A 22,428-nucleotide genomic window follows, 5' to 3' on the forward strand; every position below is an offset into this window, starting at 1 on the left:
GTTCGGCGCGAATGGTTTCGGACTGGCGTTGAATGCGGTGCTTTCTTTGGCTTTGCGTCCGCTGGAGAAGTGTTAACTGCCGCCCAGACCCCACCCTGAGTGAGGGGTCTTAGTTGAGCAGGGAAGGGGCAAGGCCGATGCAGGCCCTTAGTGATACTTCTCCGATGTGGGCTCGGGCCCCTGCACCCTCCCGGTCCAAGATTCCACTGGCCCAAGACCTGGCAATTCTTGGGGTGGGGGGAGGAGGTAGCTCTGGTTTCCTCTTGGGCGGCCAGATGCGGTTGGCTCAGATCAGAACGTAGTTCTTGGCTCCTTAGCCTGTTCGCGCTGAGGCTTTCTCCGTGCCCAGCCTGGTGGACAGCCTCTAGGCCCTGCCCTCAGGCAGATCACAGTCTGGGGGAGAGATGCCAGCGATAAAGGCCAGTCTTAGACACAGTGGAGGGGAGAGTCCTGCGTGGTAGTCTGCTGGTATGCTGGTGCCATGCCTCAGTTTACCCAGTCATGGGTAAAAGCAATTTACTTGGCCACCTTCTTTCTGCCTGCCCCCCCCCCCCCCGCCCCCGGCTGCTGGGGTGGAAGAACTGGGAACCAGAAAGTGTAAATGAAGTGCCGTTTGGGTGACTCTGTGCTTGCTTCTCTGGAAGGGGGCCAACGTTACTTACAGTTTACAAGGCCTGTTACAGCTACAGTGCTAGTTTGCCCTCTGCGAGGTGCAGACAAATCAGAATCCTATTCCAGCTCCCACGGAAGTGGTGCAGGGCATGGGGCAGGGGACATCCCCTCAGGTGAACACTACATTCATGGAAAACTAGCCGGGCTTCCGATGGCAGGGTGACTCACAGTCACAGTCACAGGGGGTGGGCTAGGGCAGGCAGGAGCCCATCCAGGGGCCTGGGATGCTGGGATACCCAATGCCCACCTCCATTGCCATTGAGGCCCCCTTTCAGCCTCCCACCCTTCAGGCCTGGCTGTCCTTTGAGGGTCTGGCTTCTGGCCCTGATTCCTCTTGGAGCTTTGTTTATGGCTGTAATTGTATCATTAGCTGGAGTTTATAGAGTTACTTAGCACCTGCCCCCACAGGGAGTGGCTCAGCCACCCCCTGGCTTCTGTCTCTTCCTTTTCAAAGTCAACTTGGTTTCTGCTGGCAGCAGGCAGCAGGGGGGTTCCCCAACCGCAGCTGGCATGAAAGCCAGGTTGGGCCTTTGTCCTAGGGATGGAGGGCAGTCAGCACTTGGGGCCCAGCTTGGGGCTGCCCTGGAGATGACCGTGGAAATTGGGTTGACCTCCTCTGCTCCAGAGGGAGGGAGTTCGGGATTTCTAGTGCTGCCAGAAGTGTCCACGTCCCAGGATGCAGCAAGTGCATATGCATGTAAGGTGTATATCCTCATCTGAAAAAAGAGAGAGACAAACACATGCTCCTTCTGGGCTCTTGTGAGGATTCAGGGTGGAGCAGTGCCTGGTACATGGTGAGTCCATAGGGTTGCTGTGTGTTCCATTGTGGGTGAGTGAGATTGATATGAGTTTTGTGTGTGTGGTTATGAGATTCTAGGTATCTAGATACATGTGTACAGATGAATTGTGTACGTGTGTGTCTATGAGAATATCACACGATATTATATTAGAATATTCATCTCGTCTCTATGCTCTAATAGAACAATATCCTAATAAAGTTATAAACAATAGTTGCCAACATTTATATTGTGTGTTTGCTCTTTGGAACGAAGTAGGGATGATTGTTTTCATTACATAGATTCAGAGAAGTTAAGCAAGTTGCCTGAAGTCACACAGCTTCAGAGTGGTAGAGATTCTAACCTGGGCCCAAGTGACTCCAAAATCCATGTTCTCAATCTCTAAAGAAGACCACTTCAGGGTTTCTTAGGCGTTCTGTCCGAAAAGGTGGGCAGAGGGTGGTCTGGCAACCTTCTCTTCCCCAACAGGGTGTCCTGCTCTGAGCAGGGGTGGGAGCTTGCTGAGGCCTCTGCCCCAGGACTGCACCTGTCTCCCGGCAGTGCTGCTGAGCTGCTGACACAGGTGACCAGAGTTCTGTGCCGAGAGCTCTCCCGACCCGCCCGGGGAGAGGAGTTCAGACCAGGCTTCCTGGGTCTCCTTGGTAACCTCACACATTAACTTACAGCAAAGCCCTCACTAGGCACGTGTTTACTCAGATGTGGGGACAAGTCTGTAGCGGCTATGGAGGGAGAATGAGCCGCAGCCAAAGTCGTGAGCATACTGGTGTCCTCTCACTGACAGGCTATGTGGCTGGGGCAGGTCCCTGCTCCTCTCAGCCTCAGTTTCCACATCTGTGTACCTAGATCATCTGTGGGGTGCCCTCCAATGTGAACCCTCTACCTATCTTTGGCAAAGGCACCTGGACAGGAGAGGCTTCCAAAAGGGAGGGACGTGTCGTGTGTGTGTGTGTGTGTGTGTGTGTGTGTGTGTGTGTGTGTATGGTGGGGGGTGGGGTAGGGGGTACTGCTGAAGTCCACTCAGTAGAGTTGTAGCTATAGGCTGGCCCTGGTGGTGTGACCAGCCAGTTTTTCTTGGGACATAGTCACAGCCAGCATGTACTGAGCACTAGCTAAGTGCCACCTAGCCAGGAGATTGTTAAGAGCATGAGCTCTGGGGCTAGGCTGTTTGGCTTGGAATCCCACCTCTGCCACTTACCAGCTGTGTGGCCCTGGGCGAGCTGCTTAACCCTGCTGTGCCTCTGTTTGCACACCCAGACTAACAGTGCTATAGTGAGGGCTAAGTATTCTGCTGCACGCTGCATGTACAGGACCTCGAATGGTGTCATGCTCAAAAAAGTGTTATCATAATGGACTCTTACGGCTCATTTATTTCTTTATTTCTCATTTCCAAGTGAGGAAATGGAGGCATAGAGAGCTCCAGTGAAGAAAAAAAAAAAAGACCTATGGGTTTGCAAACAGGATTCTGCCGCACATCTGACATCCTCAAATGAAATGCCTTACGGGGGGCGCTTTGCGGCTTCCCTGGCTGCAACCCCCACTGTTCCCTGTTGACCACACCTGGTCTCTACATTTGACAAGGTAGCAGAGGGAACTTGGCAATGCTTGCAGCATCTCTGGCACCCCTGCCCCGCCCTGCCCTGGCCGTGGCCCTGGGGATTCCTTGGGTAGCATCTGGCTTGCCCACTTACTCCCCATTCCTGACCCATGGCTTTCCCCTGCACTTCTGCCACCTGCCCCTCCTCCCCTCTGCACCAGATGTACAGATCCCCTTGGCTGCAGTGTGACCGAAGGCAGCCATAATATCCCAGCAACAGGGCAGGATCTGGGACTTGTTGTGCCCACAGGAAGTGCTTCGCTGTGGGGCGATGGGGCAGGGGGTGACAGCAGAGGGTAGCTGAGAGGGGCAGAAGCAAGAGGCAGAGTCATCACCAGTTTTCTTTCCTGGACATTAAGTGGGGGCATGAGGAGGAGGGGAGAAGGGACGTCTGACCATGCCTGCCCCCCTCCAGCTTCCTTGGGGGCAAGCCTCCTTGTTGGCTTTTATCCCAATAGCAGAGACCCTAAAGTAAAATGTGATGCCATGGGGATTAATCCCTAATTCCAGCAGACTTGCCAGAAATCCATAGTCCATATTTCCTCATCCCAGCCCTTGTTCATGCTGGTCCCTTCTCCTGATACACGCTCCTCTGTGCCCCTCCCCCTGTCCAAATCCTTGGTCCATCATATATATATATATATATATATATATATATATATATATATATATATTAGTGCATGTGACTCTTGAAGGAGGAGCCTTGGCATCAATATGTTAAAAATTCCCCAAATGGGGGTATCTGAGTGGTTCAGTTGGTTGAATGCCTGACTCTTGATTTCAGCTCAGGTCATGATCTCATGGTTTGTGCAGAGCCTGCTTGGGATTCTCTCTCTCCTCTCTCTCTGCCCTCTCTGTTCATGTGATCTCCCTTTCTCTCTCAAAATAAATAAATAAAGTTTTAAAAAATTCCCCAAATGATTCTGATGCCCTTTCTCCAAGGCTGTGGCTCTCAAATTTGGGCATCAGAATCGCCTGGAGCAGTTGTTAAGACACAGATCGCTAGGCTTTACCACCAGGGTTCCTGACTGAGTAGGTCTGGAATCAGTAGGTCTGCAAATTCCAGTAGGTCTGGAGTTTGTATTTCGGATGAGTCCTTGGGAGATAGATGCTAATGTTGCTGGTCCCCAGACCACACTCTGAGAACCCGCTGCTTTGTAGCTACCCAGCCAAGAGCTTTCTGTCTCCTGGGTCTCTGATTGCTTTGGGCCTCTTAGGTCTGTCTCCTTTCTGAAGCCAGGTCCCACGAGGCAGGGACCACTGTGAAACCGTTTGGTGACCGCCAGTCCCTGGTATAATCGGCCTCCCTTGCCCACTCTGCCTCCCTGCCCCCACCTCCCATTAAACTGACCACTGTCCAGCCTTGTGGTCTTGGCACAAGACCCTCTGGGACAAGTGCTCAGAAAATCATTGCTGCTTAAATACGGTGGGATGAGGTGGACAACAAAAGACAGTACTGTCCCCAGGAGTCATCAGAACACGGGGCAGGGTCTAAAGCTCCTTCCTGCAAAAGTGCTTGGAGCCAGAGTGGCATTGCTGGAACACGGGGTGGGGTGGGGTGGGCATCCAGAGTGGCCCTTGACTTTGTTGAAATGAGGTTGTAGAAACACCCATCATGTTATTTGACTTTCCTACCCCATGGTGGGCAAGTATTGGATCACTGTTTGAATTGTGTTTCTTGCTAAAAAAAAAAAAAAAAAAAAAAAAAAAGATAGGGACGCCTGGGTAGCTCATTCAGTTAAGGGTTCAACTTCAGCCCAGGTCATGACCTCACGGTTCGTGGGTTCGAGCCCTGCGTCAGGCTCTGTGTTGACAGCTTGGAGCCTGGAGCCTGCTTCAGATTCTGTGTCTCCCTCTCTCTCTGCCCCTCCCCTTTTCATGCTCTCTCTCTCTCTCTCTCTCTCTCTCTCTCTCTCTCTCTCTCCCCGCCCAAATAAATAAATGTTAAAAAAAAGTTAAAAAATGATAAAACATGCACAAAAAGCAGCTGTTCCCTTCTCCTTTCCTCAGACTGGAGATGCTGGGAGGGCGGAGGGAGGAGGAGGTGTCACTGTTGGATGTAAGGGTGTCTCCATCATCTTCTAGGAGGACTTGGGCCTTCAGGACAGCAGATAGTCAGGCCACCTTGGGGGTTCACCCCTGGGCTCTTGGGGCAGTTCCTTCCTTGGAAGCTGGACGAGCTGGGGGCAAACTCCGGTGGGAGGCAAGAAGAGGTGCCCTATCCCCAGTGCTTAGAAGAGAACCTGGTATACAGTGGGTGCTCAGTAAATCTTTGTGGAGTGAGTGAGTGAATGGGTGTGACTTGAGCCCCATCAAGTGCCCAGAAATGAGGACACAACAAACGCTTTACTCAGGGTCTCTGCCCTGCAGGTAGGGTATCAGCTTCACGTACTAAAACTCAGGGACAGGTACATAGCTGAACAAGAAGGAGCTCTGCCCCCAGCCCCCGCCCTCCCCAGGATCCAGGTCCAGCCTCACTCTGGTTTGAGGCTGACCATCTGTCTCTTCCTGTAGAGAGTTTGCCAACAGCACCTCCCTGCCCCCCCACCCCTCCCAACCCCCCTTCACCACCCTCCCCCACTGCCAACCCCTCCCCCACCCCCCACCCCTGGTTCTACTAGTGGGTCTGTGGGGTGGGGCTCTGGTTTGTTTTCTCCTGTTTGCCAAGGGAAGTCACAGCCTGTCCTCTGCCTTGTTTATCATTGGTTTGGGGACAGCACCTGCCCCAGCCCCCCTACAGAGGTATGGAGTGGCCAGGAGGTGACACACTATCCTGTCCCGCCCCTGTCGCGTCTTGTCCTCTCCTGGCTCTAGCCAGGTGTGTTCTCAGCTGCCCCTGAAGCATGGTGCTGGCTGGCTTTGCCGTGGGCCGACTGGGGCTGTGGGGCTGGGAGGCTTAGTAGCCAGCTGGCTACTACTACCCCTATATTTTGGAGAGTAGAGGACTGAGGCCTGGGGAGCGTGAGGGAGGCTCTTCGGCACCCCATGGCCTTAAGCACCTCCTGGGTAGCTAACACTGTGCTGGTCAAGCAGGGTGGGTGGGAATAAGAACACAGCTCCTCCCTCAAAGCTGACAGCCTCACTGGGAATTTCACTAACCAGAGGACAGAGAAAAGCAGATTGGTGTTAAGATAGTACAGAATTACATACTAAATGAATGTATGCTCTTTGCTCTGGAAAGCATTCTTCCTTGGTCTAGAGAGTTTACAAAAGGGCTCATGCAAGCATGGAGACCTTGGCTCAGCCCTGTGCACCCTCCAGACCCCCAAAAGGGCAGCTCTGTTGCTCCCTGGGTCCTCTTACCTGGGAGTCACCTCTGCAGACGTGGGAAGCCTCAGTCCTGGACAGAGTCCTTCCTTCCAGGAGGACTAGTGGCTGCTGAGTGCAAGGGGGAAGGTGCCACAGGGAGGTGGCTGGCCACCCACCTGCACTCGGAAGCCCTGGGCCATGGGGGATGTGGTGCTCAGTTGGGCCCAACCACTCAGACCTCTTTGGGTCTCCCTGTTGCTGAGCCCCGAGACTTGACCAGGAACCTGGGGCAGTGATTCTGCTCCCCCCGCCTCCAGCATCATGCCTTCTTCCCCCTTTCCTCTGCTCCCCACGTCCTCATCCCTCTCTACCTCCATTGACTTCCACTGCATGTGGAACATTGGCCCTCCATGTATGTCTCTCTCTCCTGCTCTCTCACCCCTTCTCTCCCTCTTAATTTCTTTTTTCTGCCTCCCTCCTTTTGGTGTATTCAGAGGGCTCCTTCAGTACCTTCCCAGTGTGAATCTCCGAGCCCTGCTGTCGGGGGGCAGGGGGGTGCCCAGAGGAATCTCACCCAGGGCAGAGTGAGGTGGGTGTGAAGGCACCCAGCCTGAGGTAGCCCCTGCCCTTGAGGAGCCAGGGGCTTGCAGTGGCTGGGACACCCCCAAAGTGGTGGTGGGGAGATGCAAGGAGCCAGAGCTGGCTCCCTGGCCAGCTGGGGGAGCCCCTCCACGGACAGCCCTGAGCATCTCCGGATACTCCCGCCCCATGACTTAGCTATAGATTCTCATCCAGTTTGTGGGGCCTAAGTACAGTGGTTCTCAAAGTCAGGTGTGAGAAGATAATAGTAGAACTTCTGTTTCTGTTTATTTACATCCCACCCTTGTCTCCCCCTTTTATTGTGAAATACACCACGAGTGCTGATAAGCACGTAAACATACATGCACACCGTAATAAGTCATTGTAAAAGTGAACACCCAGGCAGCCACCACCCCAGTGAAGAAACAGAACGCAGCCCGCACTCCAAAATCAGCTGGTGAGCCTCGCCTCTGTCACAACCCCTTCCCCCCGAGGTAACCACTATCCTGATCTTTCTGGTAATCAGTAATTGCTTTTCCTTATCACGTAGCCACTGATGTCTGCAATCTTTATCAAAAGAGTGTAGCTTTGCCTGATTTTGAATTTGATACAGCCAGAACGACGCTGGACATGTTCTCTAATGTTGTGTCTTGTCCACTCAGTGCGTTTGTGAAGTTCACCCACGTTGCTCCGCGGAGCTCACGTTCACGGCTGTACACGCAGTTCATTCCACGGCATGCACTTGCCACCGTGTTTGCATCTGTCCTGCCACTTGCGGGCATTTGGTTTGCTTTCCTTCCTTGGCTACCGTGAGCGCTACTGTTAAGACTATCCTTGTACGTGTTTCCTGGTGCGTCGGTGCGTACCCTTCTCCAGAGGGCCGATAACCCCGAGTGCAATTGCTAGAGCACAGGGTGTACAATGCATATTTCACCTTTCGGAAATGTTCTGTTAAGTGGTTGTACCAATTTATTCCTCACCAGTGGCACCTGAGAGTTCCCGTTTCTCCATATTGTCGCCAACACTTGGTGTTGGCGGACTGCTTAATGGCTGTCGTGCTGGTGAGTGCATAACAGAAGCTCATCATGGGTATCACTTCTCATCTCACTCCCCCTTCTCATCTGTTTTGTAGATCTGTTTTTGTGGATGCTTGCTGACCCGCACGATATATCCATACGTTGGTATTTATAAGCAGTTTGCGAGGAAAGAAGCAGGCACTGGGGGTGCCCATCATTTTTTCCTCATAAGAGTTTGTGACCAAAATAGCCGAAAGACTATTATAATACTGAATGCCAGCGAAGGGCTGGAGGTTGGAGGGGTAGGAAGATGGTCTTCAGAGGAGACCCGCAATGGGGCAGCCTCTGCCCAGAGGGTACTAAGCTCACAGAGTACTCAGGCCCTCTTGCCCAACACATCTGGCCAAGGAGGAGGAAGGCTATAGGGCTAGAGCCCTCAGAAGATACCATGCAACTTAGAATTGGCAGGTGCCTATCCTTCCGGGTCCCCTAGGGCAATAGTTCTCTACCGGGGGGCGATTTTGCCTCCTAGGGGACATTTGGCAATGTCTGATGACATTTTTAGCTGTCACAACTCAGGAAATGCTGCTGGCACTTAATGGGTAGAAGCCTGGGATGCTGCTAAATATCTTACAATGCCCCGGGCAGCCCCCTACAAGGACTTATCTGGCCCCAGAGTGTCAGTGTTGAGGTTGAGAAATTCTGATCTGGGAACAGAGCCAGGAACTGAGATTTGCCATAAACTTGCTACATGGCTTTGGGGAAGCTACTTCAGTGCTTCAAGCCTCATAGGGAAAATGAGGGTGGCGAGGGGTCCTGCCCCCGCCCCTTCCTGAGGCTGTGGTCAGGACTCAGGGGAGGGTGGCTGTGTAGACACTTTGGGAAGCATCCCTGCAAAGGGGCCTGTGCTGGTTGTTTTCTTTGTGGTCCCAGCCCCTCCCCCTTGACTGTGCTCCCCGTCCCCTGAACTGGAGGTGTCAGGTGACCAGCTGTGGGCTCGCCCTGGTTCCTGCTATTCCAGGCCTCAGGGCTGTAGGGGAACCGCCCTGAGGGCTCCAGCCTTTTTGATGAGGGCAGCAGAAATGAGGGGCTCTCTGGGGGAGCCCTGGGGCCCAGGTAAAACCATTTCTGACTTTGTCCTGAGCCGGGTGGGAGTCCAAGGTTGTGTGGGGTGATAAGAGGTGCCTATCATACTCTTTATCTGAGGCCCCGTTGTAAGTCTGGGCCATAAGGGATGGGAGTCAGAGGTCATTCTTGGGGGCTCTGCACACCCAGGCCCGTCTCCTGCTCACCGTCTGTGCCCTTCCAGAGTTGTTATGCCAGAGAGGACCCAGGGTTGGGTCAGAGTCTGGGTCAGAGCTCCCTGGGCCCCTCTGACCTCCCTGTTCTGGGGCGCGCTTCACCTTAGTGGCATCTCCTGCCTTCTCCAGGGGTCACAGCCAGCCTGATCTTCTTCCTACTGAGGTGCCTCTTCCTGAAACATACTCTCATTGAAAGGGTCTAGTAAACTCATCCACCTGAAGTCTAGGTGACTGACAATGGCTTAATAATTGCCAGGCTTTCTTGGCAAGGAATGTTACCTATCAAAGGTGGGACTCCCTTAGACACCAGAAAGAAGCGCTAGTGAAATGTCAAGTTTCTTTGACAGGCTGTGAGAGAAGTACTTTGGGCGTGAGGAACTCCTGAAGTCACGTGTTGAGCAAGAACATTTTGTCACAAGTGAAAATTGTATGGCGGCTCCTATCTTCCCAGAACTTCATAGAATAACCTTGGTCTCAGGGTCCATTTCAAGGTGGGGCTATATAGCAAGACTGTGAACTGGGTGTCTGGAAGCCCTGGGAAGGCCCAGGACCAAGGTGGCAGATATGTGGCCAGTCCGGATGGTGGTGGACCGTGGGGCTTTGGGCTAAGAGAGTACAGGTCTCCAGGAAGGGCTGGGAGGGTGTATAGGTTAGGGCTGGGCTTGCATTGGACCTAGTAGGCTTCCTGAAAATTCTCCCCGCTCTGTGCCTCTCCATCTCAGGTGGGGGGCGGGGCAGGTGCAGCAGGGCCTATGCATTTTGAGGCCAGGCTGTGTGGGTAGTGGGGGGCTGTCAGAGGCTCAGTCTGGGAGGAGGGAGCGCACTGTAGGGGTCCTGGAGCCCAGAGTGGGGGAGATGGGGTGAGATGGAGCTGGGAGCCCGTCTGTGTTGGGTAGTCTTGTGGGTATATGAAGCCTTTCCGGGCGGGCGTGCGGTTCCCCTCTGCGCCGTGAGTAATCCTCGGCCACGCTTGCAGCTCCCAGGGGATTGTGCAACTTCCTCTCAGGCTGAGGTGCAGGGGGCTGGGTGAGAAACAGCACTGGGGAAAATGAGGAAACTGGGGCCTGTGCCGGGGCAGGGGCACGGGCCTGGGCTCTGGCCCCCCAAGTTGCTGAGCTTTCCAGGGGGCCTCCTTCCAGGGGACTTCCGTCTCCCAGGTCTGAGGTAGTATGTGCACATGAATGTGTGTGTGTGTGTGTGTGTGTGTGTGTGTGTGTGTGTGTGTGTGTGTGTGTTGTGTGTTGTGTCTTTGGGGAGGTAAGTGAGTGGGGATGAGGCCCCAAGGGCTGAACTGGCATTGGGGTATCTTTCGAAGAGGAACGGGAGATACCGAGTAGGTTCGGGGTTGGGGAAGCAGGTGGCACAAAGGAGGGGTCCCTGGGCCAGGCTTGGGGGGAATGGGGATGGTGGAAAGTGTGGGAAACCAGGATTCAGAGGAGCTGGCTGCCAGCCCCACTTCTGAGGAGCTGGGCAGCCCTGGGCAGTTTAAGCACTCCCTGCCTCGTCCTCACATCTCCAAGCTCATTTTGAGGCTCGGGTGAGGCCACAGTAAATACCTCCTTGCCTCAGGGATTGGGAACAGACACTCTGCTGGTCCCCCTGGGTTCGAATTCTGACCCTGCCACTCTGCAGCTATGTGATCCTGGTAAGCTACTTAGCCTCTTGGTGCCTCAGTTTACTCATCTGTAAAACAGAGGTGACAATTATAACGCCTACCATGTGGGTCCGTTCTGGGGATTAAAAGACCTAATTCATGTAGAGTGCTCAGAGCAGCGCCTGGAACCCAGCAAGTAAGGGCTCCGCATAGGCAGACGCTTTCCTGGTACCCAAGCATGTTTGTAAACAGCAAAAAACTGCCCAGTGTTCATGTGACTATTTTTGATGGCAGGGATTTGAGCTGGCACCAGGGACGATGATAATAAGAGCTCACATTTCCCAGGCCTTACTTCATTTCAGGTACTGTGCCAAGTGCTTGACCGGCATCAGCCCCTTGAGCCCTCATAGTCACCCAATAGGGTGGGTGCTGTCATTACCCCATTTCACAGATGGGGACATGGAGGCACAGAGGGAGGGGTCCGGTGACTTGCCGCAGGGCAAGTGATATCAGTGAGGAGGGACAGCAGAATGGTCCATGGGAGCCCTGAGTCAGATCCACAGCCCCCAGCCCAGCCCCTTTCCTGGGTTCTGCCCGAAGTGGGTTGGGAGGAGGGAGCAGGGTCGGCTGTGAAGGTGAGAAGCCTGGCCGCCAGGCCTGTGGGCTCCGGCCAGTCTCCGATCAGGTAGTCAACTAATATAGAGTTGAGTTAACACAGGGAATTGCTTTTTAGAAGTTGGCATTGGAGTGGACTTCCTCGGATGTCCCTCCTGCCAGTGTGTGGACTTGAGAGAGGGGCTGAAGACCTTCAGTGGGTGGGCGGTGTGGTGGGAGGTGAATGTGGCTCCAGACTCAGATACACCTGGCTTTGAATTCTGCCTGAGCCATTTACTGTGTGACGTTGGGCCTCCGTTTCTTCACGTGCAGAATGGGCGTGGTAAGTGTCCCTACTTCTCAGGGTGATGACGAGGAGAAATGAGATGCCGTGTAAAGTGCTTAGCACAGGCCTGGCCCAGAGTGAGTCTGACGAATGGATGACTTTATTAGACACCTGTTGTAGAGACGGCCATGTGCTGGGCCGGGAGTTTAGGCCACATGGATATCCCGAGAGGGCTATAATTTGGACTGTGGATCAAGGCCATTAATTGGACCCTAATTTCTGGCCATGAAGTCAGCTTAGGGGGTCTTTTTTTTTTTAATAACAAAGAATAAAGAGAACATCCAAGTGTTTTGCACAGTATTGGCAAGTGTTGTCTAACTTTTTTATTTTGTGTTCACGTGCATGGGTATATGTGCTAGGGGTGTGTGTGTGTGTGTGTGTGTGTGTGTGTGTGTGTGTGTACTGGGCCAAATAAGATATATTTTTCTGTAGATCGTGGTATTTGGGGTCACCTCCTTTGAGATTATCTCCCTCTTGTGCAATGCTTATGGGGCACCTACTGAGTACACCACATTCTGGGGGCCAGACTAAGATTCTGGGTCCACTTCTTAGCATGGCATTTGTGAGGGAGCGGGCCCTGTGGGGGTCAGCAGAGGCAGAGGGGGAGCTGGTTGGGGAGGGCTCTCTGGGTGATGACAAGCAGTGGATGGGGACGGTATGGGGTGACAATGGCCGGGGTGAATGGTTGACTCGGGGTCTGGAGCTAGAGAGCCTCGTTGGCAGGTGGAGGCTCCCAGTCAATGGAGGGCTGTAGGACCAGACCCATGCAGGTGCCTGTGCTAGCTAGAACACAGGGCTGGGTGGAGGTCATCCCAGAGCACTGGACAAGGGCTGTGCCTGTCTCCTCTGGCCGTGGCAGGGTGGGCAGAGGAGGACTCAGGGTTATTGATGATCCTCCAATTGCCAAGACTCACAGGATCTACAATGACTCAGTGAGCCCCAAGGCCCATGACTTAGCCATTTCCTCCTTCCCCTGGACCTTGGGAGCCTCCTGAGCCTTCTCCCTTCTGCTTCCCCAGCTGGCTTGAGTGAGTCTGACCTGGAACCTGGATAAGTCAGCCCTGAGCCCTGGTCCATGGGCCAGAAGTCTATTACTTAGATACCTGCCCAGGGTCAGCCAGGGCCTCAGTTTCTTCATCTGTAAAGTGGGCATACTAACCCTTGAGCAGCTGGCCCTCTGGTTGGTGATGCTAATCTTGTGACCTATTGTGGATGAGGTGGCTGTAGGAAGCGTGAAGGGCTCTGGGTGGGTTGTCAGTGTTATCTCTAAGGCTGAGAGAGCTGGGGAAGGTCATGAGGACATCAGCTGCCTGACTGGAGAGCCCCCACCTCCCCACCCTGTGACCTGGGGCCATGGGGCTGTGATCGGGAGAGGCCTGTGACCTGTGGTGAGCTGGGACTATCCCTAGTTCTGACGGGGAGGTGGCCTTTTAGGAACCTCAGAGGATGAGACCCAGGTTTGACCTGGGTCTGGGAACCCCGGTTTCCGGAGTCCTCCCCTACACGAGGTCCCCTGGGAGCCCCAGCTTGGAAGTCTGTATTGCCAGGTGAGGGGGGCAGTGCTCTGGGACTGACTGGCAGAGGCCAAGTTCCAGGAAGCCATGGGTGGCTTCCAGCCTGCTGTGGCCAGAGCCCAGAGGCTCAGGCGTGAGGTCCCACGGTGGAATATGGTGTTTAATGGTAGCTCATATATATTGAGCACCTGCTCTTAGGCGCTGTGTTAAGCCCTTTTGTATATTTGCAAATACAATCTACACAATAAGATCTGATACACAGGTCTTTCTGTTATCCCGTTTTATAGCTGAGGAAACTGAGGCCCAGAATGGTTGAGCCTCTCACCCAAGGTGAGAGTGAGTGACAGAGCTGGGCCTTGGGTGTGAGTTGTGGATTCAGGCTGTCAGGGTTGAAATTTGGGTGGTACCACTGACGAGCTGTGTGACCTTGGACACAAGTGACTGAATCTCTTTGGCCATTAGTTTCTTGCTCTGAGAGCTGGGGATTACATCAGGGCTTTACTCAAGGGTGGTTGTAAGAATTATGTGAGATAATGGAGGTGGCCCGTGGCACATGATGAGGGTCCCAGTAAGTACCATCTGCTTCATCACCACTCCTGCTGGCAGCAATAACCTGCTGGGTGACCCTGGGCCGGTTGTGTGACACAGGGTACTGACCCCTTCCTTCCTTGGGCTGGGGGAAGGGGAGGACTTTTCCCTTCTTCCCTTCTAGCTTCTTTGGCTAGCCTAATAATTAAATGAACACAAGATAGATCACCAGAAGAACATTTAATTTTTGTGTGAACAAGATCCCCAAAGATAGGAGGCTCAAAGAAGCGACCAAAGCAGGCAGCTTTTATACCATTTGGACAAAGCAACAATACATTTGTGAAGAATGGACAAAAGAAAGAGGTTTGGGCTTGGGGGAGCTAATTAGCAAAGAAGTAACAAGGGTTGTTTATATAGCCTTCTTGGCCCCGAATTCCCTGTTTCTGGTGATGAGGATATCTCTCTGCCTCTTGGTACAGGGAGGGCACCTTTCACACGGGGTGGGGGGGGTTATTTCCTGCTCCCACAGGCACGAAGGAGGGTCAGAGTGTCCTTCTTGCACCGCTGTTCCTTGAGTAACTTTAATTCAACATAATCAAGATGCCAGAGTGGCCTGTTTTGGGGTGGCATATTTTGTTCCTCTTCATTTTCACCTATGAAACTTCAAGAAGTTTCACGGTCGAAAAGCTGAGCCGGTGGAGTGCCCCATTGTTTCACTGAGTTAATGTTTTAGTCTTGGAAACAGATCAGTTCATTTAAATGGTTGTTTCCTTTTAGGGGGTGGTGATGCACCTGGGCTCCCAAAGTTAGGCCTATGTTGTGTGAGAAATCAGGTGTTTAATAAGGCACTTTTATGGACAGAAAAGAAAAACCAAGGTTAATGATCAGAGCAGACTATGATCCCAGTTTGTGAGTTCTGAAGGCAGCCAGCTGAGATTTCTGGATGTCAGGCTCAAAGCCTCTTCAGATGGAGTGAGAGCAGACAGTGGCAATCTGACAGATTTTCCTGGTTTGCAGTTTGAAAGTCTCCGGTGATCTTTTCTGCATGGCGCCCTCAGCAATAGGCACATGAGCTGTTGTGGTGATTTCTCTGAAGTTTCTATCAAGTTGTTCACACTCTGCAGGGCTGAAGGGAAGAGAGCAGCTTTTGCTTTTAGCGATTCTATGTTAAGTGTAGAAGAAACTTGGGAGCGTTAGTTTGGAAAGCGGTAGCCAAATATTGGAGGAAACTAGAATTCAGAATCCCGTTGTTCTATGGGTAGAAAACAAGACTTCATTGATAATTAACAGCACTAGAACCTGATATCCAAAAAGTGTACTATAATTTTTCGTTGAAACAACTTTTTTTCTCTACAGTTACCCCCATTTCTATCAAAGATCATCAAATTTGTTTGCAAAATAGGCTGAGGTTTAGTGAATTTAACTTATTTATATAAATACAACAAGAATTGCAATTGACTGTATAGCATCTTTTCATATGCTTTGTAGGAACTTCTCACAAGGAATCTCAGGTTGGACTTTTAAAAGCCTCTTGAGGCTGGGAAGCTGAGTCCAGGACTTGTCATCAAGCTTTTCCTGCAGTCACTCGAGATTTAGGTGAATTCCTCTTTTCTCCAACTCCCTCAAATATAGTGAGGTTTTTGCACCTGCCAGGAAGTGACTTTCCTTACTCACCTGGTGAGGCTGCTGGGAACCCTGTAAGCACGATACCAGGCTGATTTTTCCAAGGGGCTTTATGGGCTCTATAAAGTCAACCTTAGTTCCTTAAAGCTCTCTGGTCATATCCAGTTTGTGCATTTCTCCCTCAAATATGACGTTCCAGTCAAAGCCTTGGTTTCCAAAGCCAATGTTTCCAATTGCGTCTTGTTACTAGGAGAATAGATTTTTATTGACCTTGTGTAAATAGCTATATTGTCATGAAAATAAAAATACTAAGAGTTTTCGAAGTCTGGAGACGTCAGATAGGGAGAAAAAGGTAAACGTTTCAATTCTAATTACAAAAGTATAATTTACCAAATTGCTGTAAGTCATGGTTAGCTTAAGAGAAAAAAAGTGTGTTTTTTTTAAATCTGGAAAAAATAAGCATTAAAGATCCAACAATGTTTTAAGTAAACAGTTATAAAAATTATAATCATCTTTATCAGTTAATTCCGTTTCATGTAATTAATCCTTGTTGATATTGACCTTTTGTTAACAATTTTTTGAATCCAGTTTTTCCTTAGAGTTCTGTCAATTACTTTTTTAAAAAAACATTTATTTATTTATTTATTTATTTATTTATTTATTTATTTATTTATTTTGAGAGAGAGAGAGAGAGAGAGAGGCAGAGAGAGACAGAGGCAGAGAGAATCCCACGCAGGCTCTGCGCTGTCAGTACAGAGCCTGACACAGGGGTCAAACTCGCGAACCGTGAGATCATGACCTGAGCCGAAATCAAGAATCAGACACTCAACCATCTGAGCCACGTGGGTGCCCCAGAGTTCTGTCAGTTCTAACCCAGTTCAGGGGTATGATCTGAAGGTTAGTAGAAAACCGTATTCTAGAGTACTTGTCAGAGTCCCTTCCATGAATCTTTCTGAAAATGAAACACCTTTGTAAAAGTATCAGAATAAAACAAGAACTTATATAACTGACAAGACTTAAAAATGCCTATGGTTAAAGATCCGATGAGAGCTCATTACAATGTTCTTTTTTTTTTTTGTTGTTGTTTTTTAAATTTTTTTTTTTCAACGTTTATTTATTTTTGGGACAGAGAGAGACAGAGCATGAACGGGGGAGGGACAGAGAGAGAGGGAGACACAGAATCGGAAATAGGCTCCAGGCTCTGAGCCATCAGCCCAGAGCCTGACGCGGGGCTCGAACTCACGGACCGTGAGATCGTGACCTGGCTGAAGTCGGACGCTTAACCGACTGCGCCACCCAGGCGCCCCTCATTACAATGTTCTTGACAAGGATAGTTGGTTATTGCTGAGACATAAATCTTATGATAATAGCTAGAATTAGACTATATTAGGACATATCAGATTTCTAGGAATTTTATACAATTTCTGGAACACCTAAAACATATTCCTATACAAATACAACATAAAGAAGGCTTAATTTTATTTGAGAATGCTTCCCACGTGATTTAACATAACAAGTAGGTCTAATTAGTTTAAAATTCCCTCCCACCACCTCTTAGGTTTTGTTGTAATTGTTTTTGTTTGTTTAAAAAAAAGAGAGAGAGAGAAAGAATGAATCTTTCAGATGTTCCAGAGACCCTCTGGAAAGTCCCAAAGTCAGTTTGAAGTCAAAAAGACTTTATTTAGAATTTGATCTGGGGAGTTTGTCAAAAATATTAAAAGACTTGCATGCTTGCCAGAAGGATCATAGATCATCATCAAACAATACTTACTTATCTAGTTAACCAAAGTGACAATAAAAGATTTAAAAGGCAAATACAGAAGATTCTATAGTTGTGTGCAAAACTTGGCTCTTTTAATATTGAGAAGACTTAGTTTTCTTAAGTAATCAAAGGTCTGATAGTAAAGACAAACTTAAAAGGTTAAAAAAAAAAAAAGACCTTTTATAATCTGTTATCAGGAGCAGACCAAAAGTCAAAGAAAACTTTGTCCTTTTAATAGTCTTAGTTTTATAATAGGCAAGCTATTGATATTAAAGTTTATTTAAAAAATTTTAAAACAATTTATTTACCTTTGAGAGAGAGTGAGAGAGACAACAGTACAAACTGGGGAGGGTCAGAGAGAGACGGAGACAGAATCTGAAGCGGGCTCCAGGCTCTGAGCTGTCAGCACAGAGCCTGACGAGGGGCTCGAACCCACAAACTGCAAGATCATGACCTGAGCCGAAGTCGGATGCTTAACCAACTGAGCCACCCCAGGTGCCCCAAAGCTTATTTTTAAAAACTCTTGTAATATCAGTTTGATTTTAGCCAGCTTGGTCACACAAGGTAAAATTTTCTCTCACTCTCTCTCTCTTTAACTTTTTATATGCATTCAGTTTGTTCATTTTCTTCTATCCCATTGTGAAAAAACTTAGCTCTACTTTAGGATAAAGTCACTTTTAGTTCCTTCAACAAAAATGTATCTTCATACCTCATGCCTTTTCTAACCAAAATAGCCACACCCTACTCTTTTTTGCATATAGTTATTTCCCTTACTATTTCTAGTAGTTTTTAATTACATATATTAAGATTTTTAACCCTTAAAAATTATAACTTCTAGTGAAAACTAATAAGTAAAAAATGATGAACTGTATGTTATACCAGCATTCTAAATAGCAAATAGCTATTAGTAAAATAGTAGTAAATAAATACTAAATATATAGTAAAATATATAATAAATAGCAAATAGCTATTAGTAAAATAGTAGTAAATAAATAGTAAATATATAATAAATATATAGTAAAATAGCAAATGTATAAATATATTTTATAATTTCTAGAAACATGTGCCTTTTTAGTAGTACAAATCTTTTAATGTCGCCAAGACATGCTTATTAACAGACCCAAACATCTTTAGTTCCTCCATAATAGGAAGATAAAATTAGGTAAACTAATGTTCCATAATTAATGTTTAATATTTTATCTCATTTGGAAATGATCTTGATATTCAATGAATTTCTATTATTTAACTTAGCAAAAGTAAGGGTGGAAGTTATCAAAAGATTTGGGAAACTATTTTTAAGTAGGCATAATATAAACCACAATTCTTGTTGAAAAATCTACCTAAACACTTTTATCTCCTTCATCTATCGAAATTACTTGTTTCAAACATTACGTTCAGATTACCCACAAAAACTTCATGAGACGTTAGACAAACTTAGACATCATCCCAAGCTATTTTTCTTGCTGACAAATTTTGTGACAGGGAAAACACAAACGTATTTGACCAGTAAACCCTGGTAGAATAAAAGTTGTATGTTTGCATCATATTTAATGCTAATAACTCTGAAGACATGTCTATTTTCACTAAACTGACAAGATTTAACAAGCTTTTATTTCCCAAAGATTATCCCAGATCAATGTGAACTTAACACTTAAGATTTTTCATTAGCCCAATTTTCAAATCGTTTCATCCTTCTGATGAATGACTTCTCCCTAAAGTTTGCATTTCAAAGAATGGCTCTTAGGTGCTAGAGAAGATGGGAATAGAAATTCTATATAACGAAGGCACAGAAAAAGTATCTAAGGCAGGGTGCCTGGGCGGCTCAGTCAGTTAAGCATCTGACTCTTGATTTCAGCTCAGGTCATGATCTTACAGTCGTGAGATCGAGCTCCCATGTTGGCTCCACGCTGACTGCTGACCGTGGTGTTCTCTGCTTAGGACTCTCTCTCCCCCTGCCCCTCCCCTGCTTGCGCGTGCTTTCTCTCTCTCTCAAAATAAATCAATAAACATTAAAAATAAAAGTATCTAAGTCTTTTCCAAGGAGTTTTGGGGTATATTTGCCTCTTATCAGAGGTCTAGAGTAATTCCTATTTAAAATTTTCCTGCTTTTTCTTAAGTGCAGGATAATTCTATTTCCAATGTCCTGGTCTTTTACAATATCACGAGCATTTTGAGATGAAGAAGTGAGGTTTGGGGATTGGTAAAGACAGGTGGGATTTGAAGTGTGTCCAGAGCCACATTTCTGGCTTTGTAGAGATTTGCAAGATGTTTCCAATTCCCCAAGGACTGGACTGCAGCCTGAATATCAAGGGACTGATCTGCCCATCCACCTAAATTTGCTGCTTTATATCGGGGTGATTTCCAACTGAGATGGAAAAATTTCTACTTCTAGAGATTCAGGGTTTAAAACAGTGTGTCTAAAAGTCTACCTGAAGCATTTAACGATGGCCCAAAAGTCTATCTAAGGCATTTAACAAAGGCCTTCTTGGACCAATTCACCTTAGGAGGGAAAGCCTCTATTATTGTTCTCATCATTGAACATTGGCCTCCAGCTGATTCATTTCCTGATCATTTGTAGGAGGGCCTGGAAGAAATTCTGGTCATCTGTTTTCTCTGTGAAGGGGGGAGGGGTGCTTTTCCCCAGGAGGCCATCTGGCTTGTCTGATAACTATGGTGTAATCATGGCTGGGAAGATCGTTCCATAGCAGCCAGTTGAGGTCCCTGTGAGGGGGGTTGTGAATGACCACTAATCCTTCAAACTCTTCTTTAAATTTGGTAGGATCTTCTCCAAGTAGAGACAAAACGGGCTTTGTAATTTCACGCTGTTAAAGAAGTCCTTAAGGCTAGCCACCATATTCCTTTGTATCTTCTTTTTAATTTGCTCTATCCATAGGTACCAATAAGACCATTATTTAGAATGAGAGCTCTCTAATTTTTTTTTTAACATAGAAGTTTGTCCAATTCAAAGAATCCATTGTCATTGACGAGGAGGATCTTATATTAATCTTAATAGTGACTCAAACCAATAAGCCCTTTCATGGCTTTACATGGACATTAGAGGTGTTCCTAAAGAGGGTGCAAAAGTTGCAGCCCTTGCAAGATCCAGAAAGTTCATTCCCAGAGTTACTCTAAGAAAACAAAGACCTCTGTTGTCGTAGGTGGTAATAATGATGTAGTGAAAATGGAGTCTCTGGGAACGTTAGATGTCTCTAGTAACAGACCTGCTGATTTGTGACACCAGGTAGGTGCTACTGTTATGAGACTTTTCCAGCACTATTAAGACAATGCAGGTTGAGATGACTGAGGCCTTTAATGGATTGGGACCCCCTTGTGATTCCCCCGAGAGTTGGTATCGTCAGACAAAGAGAGTGCTGCTTGTGGTTCCTCACGTCTTGGAACCCCAGTCTGTTCAACAGGCCATTAAATGTATGACGGGCCATGCATGTCCCTGCTGGTTTCTACCAGAAAGAATATTCTCCTTGGTCACAAAGCCAAGCTCTTAGGACGTAGAATAAGATGAAAGGAAAGGAGACCCATGGTTCTCCTCCTTATGACAAATGACACAAAAGACAGAGACAAAAGAAAACAATGACAATCTCTGGTTGAAAGAGGATCAATAGAAAACAAAAGTATTTACGACACACTTTTACCAGAGTCCCTATACCTAAGGAACTAGTTTACACAAATATTTAGAAATGGAAAGGACTGGATCACTTTTGCTTTCTCCAGACCCAGCCAGCAGAGATCTAAGAGACTGACATGGTAAGAAAATTTACCTTCTGCTGGCTCCTGCTCAAGGTCCCAGAGTCTCTCAGCTGCTTCCGGAGTGAGCACTGTCCAGCCGGTGAAGAGCCCCATGCTGGACAGCAAAACTGTAGGGGAAGAAACTTTCTCCTTCTACCCTTCTAGGTTCTTTGGCTGGTCTAATAATTAAATTGACATAAGATAGATTAACAAGAAGAAAAACAAATTTCATTTTGTATGTACCATAGCCCCCCAAAATATGAGGCTCAAAGAAGTGACCAAAGCAGGCAGCTTTTATGCAGTTTAGATAAAGGAACAAATTGTGAAGAGTGAACAGAACAAAGGGGTTTGGGCTAAGGGTAGCTAATTAGTAAAGAAGTAACAAGATTTGTTTATACAGCCTTTTTGGCCCCAAATTCCCTGTTTCTAGAGATAAGGATGTCTCTCCACCCTCTGGTACAGAGAGGGTACCTTTCACCAGGGAGATTTATTTCCTGCTCTCAGGGACACGAAGGAGAGTCAGAGGGCCCTTCTTGTACCTGTTTTTTTTTTTTTTTTAACTTTATTTTTTTTATTACTTTAAAAAAAATTTTATTTATTCTTGAGAGACAGAGTATGAGCAGGGGAGGGTCAGAGAGAGAGAGACACAGAATTTGAAGCAGGCTCCAGGCTCTGAGCTGTCAGCACAGAGCCTGACGTGGGGCTCAAACTCACCAACCGCGAGATCATGACCTGAGCCGAAGTCCGATGCTCAAATGACTGAGCCACCCAGGAGCCCCTTCTACCTGTTGTTTCTTAAGTACCTGTAATTCAAAATAATCAATATGCCAAGTGACATGTTTTGCTTTCTTTCTCTTGCCCCTCTTAACAGGATTGTTGAGGAAGAGTTGGGATCAAAAGCCTGAGTGGGTCCTGAGGAGGACTTCATAGAACAGAGGTGCTAAACTCCCTGAACCCCCCCCCACCCCCCCCCCAGAGCTGCCAGGAATTTTTCAGGGCTTGCAGCTAACTTCAAAGTCCTGATGCATTTTGTTTGGGCCTGCTCCAAGCTTTCATGTTTCCTGCTGGCCTTGATAGGCGTTTGAATTGGTGGCCCCAAATCTACTCCAGGGGACCCCAATCCTACTCCAGGATTTCCCCAGATGTGTTCTATGGAAGGATTTGGTGGTCAAGCAGGGATGGGAGAGTGGGAATCAAAAAAAGCAAAATGGTTTTCTTTGCTGGAGGACTTGTCAGAGCCTTTGATATGCTGATATTCATTGTGTACCTCTAACATGGGGTCTCAACATCCTGCAGGATAGCTCAAAGGGCTGGTGTTCAAACCTCCATTTTCCAGATGGAGAAACTGAGACCTGGAGTGAGGCCCAGGAAATGATTTCCCAAGATCATGCAGTTATCTCTAGTAAAGCTGGGACTAGATCCCAGGGCTCCTGAGTTTCATGGCCAGTGCTCTGCCCATGACATCCCCTCCTTCCTGTGTTCTTCTCAGAGAAATGTTGTATGTAGTGCTGCTCC

General features: G+C 48.3%; 1 protein-coding gene across 2 annotated transcripts in view; it reads left to right on the forward strand.

The window, feature by feature from the left end:
- The window catches only part of TFEB (transcription factor EB), a 54,647-nt gene that overhangs the window by 1,380 nt on the left and 30,839 nt on the right, over window positions 1–22,428 (forward strand). Inside the window, exon 1 of one of the 2 annotated variants that reach the window (XM_053905027.1) lies at window positions 1,136–1,466. The exons of the other annotated variant lie outside the window; for it this stretch is intronic. The gene's annotated coding sequence lies outside the window, so the exon portion shown is untranslated. Of the gene's footprint in view, window positions 1–1,135; window positions 1,467–22,428 lie in introns of those variants that run through there. 2 annotated transcript variants of the gene reach the window in all.

This window comes from Panthera pardus, unplaced genomic scaffold (genome assembly GCF_024362965.1).
Source record: "Panthera pardus isolate Hobbes unplaced genomic scaffold, ASM2436296v1 HiC_scaffold_17, whole genome shotgun sequence".
NCBI classification, from domain to species: Eukaryota; Metazoa; Chordata; class Mammalia; order Carnivora; family Felidae; genus Panthera; species Panthera pardus.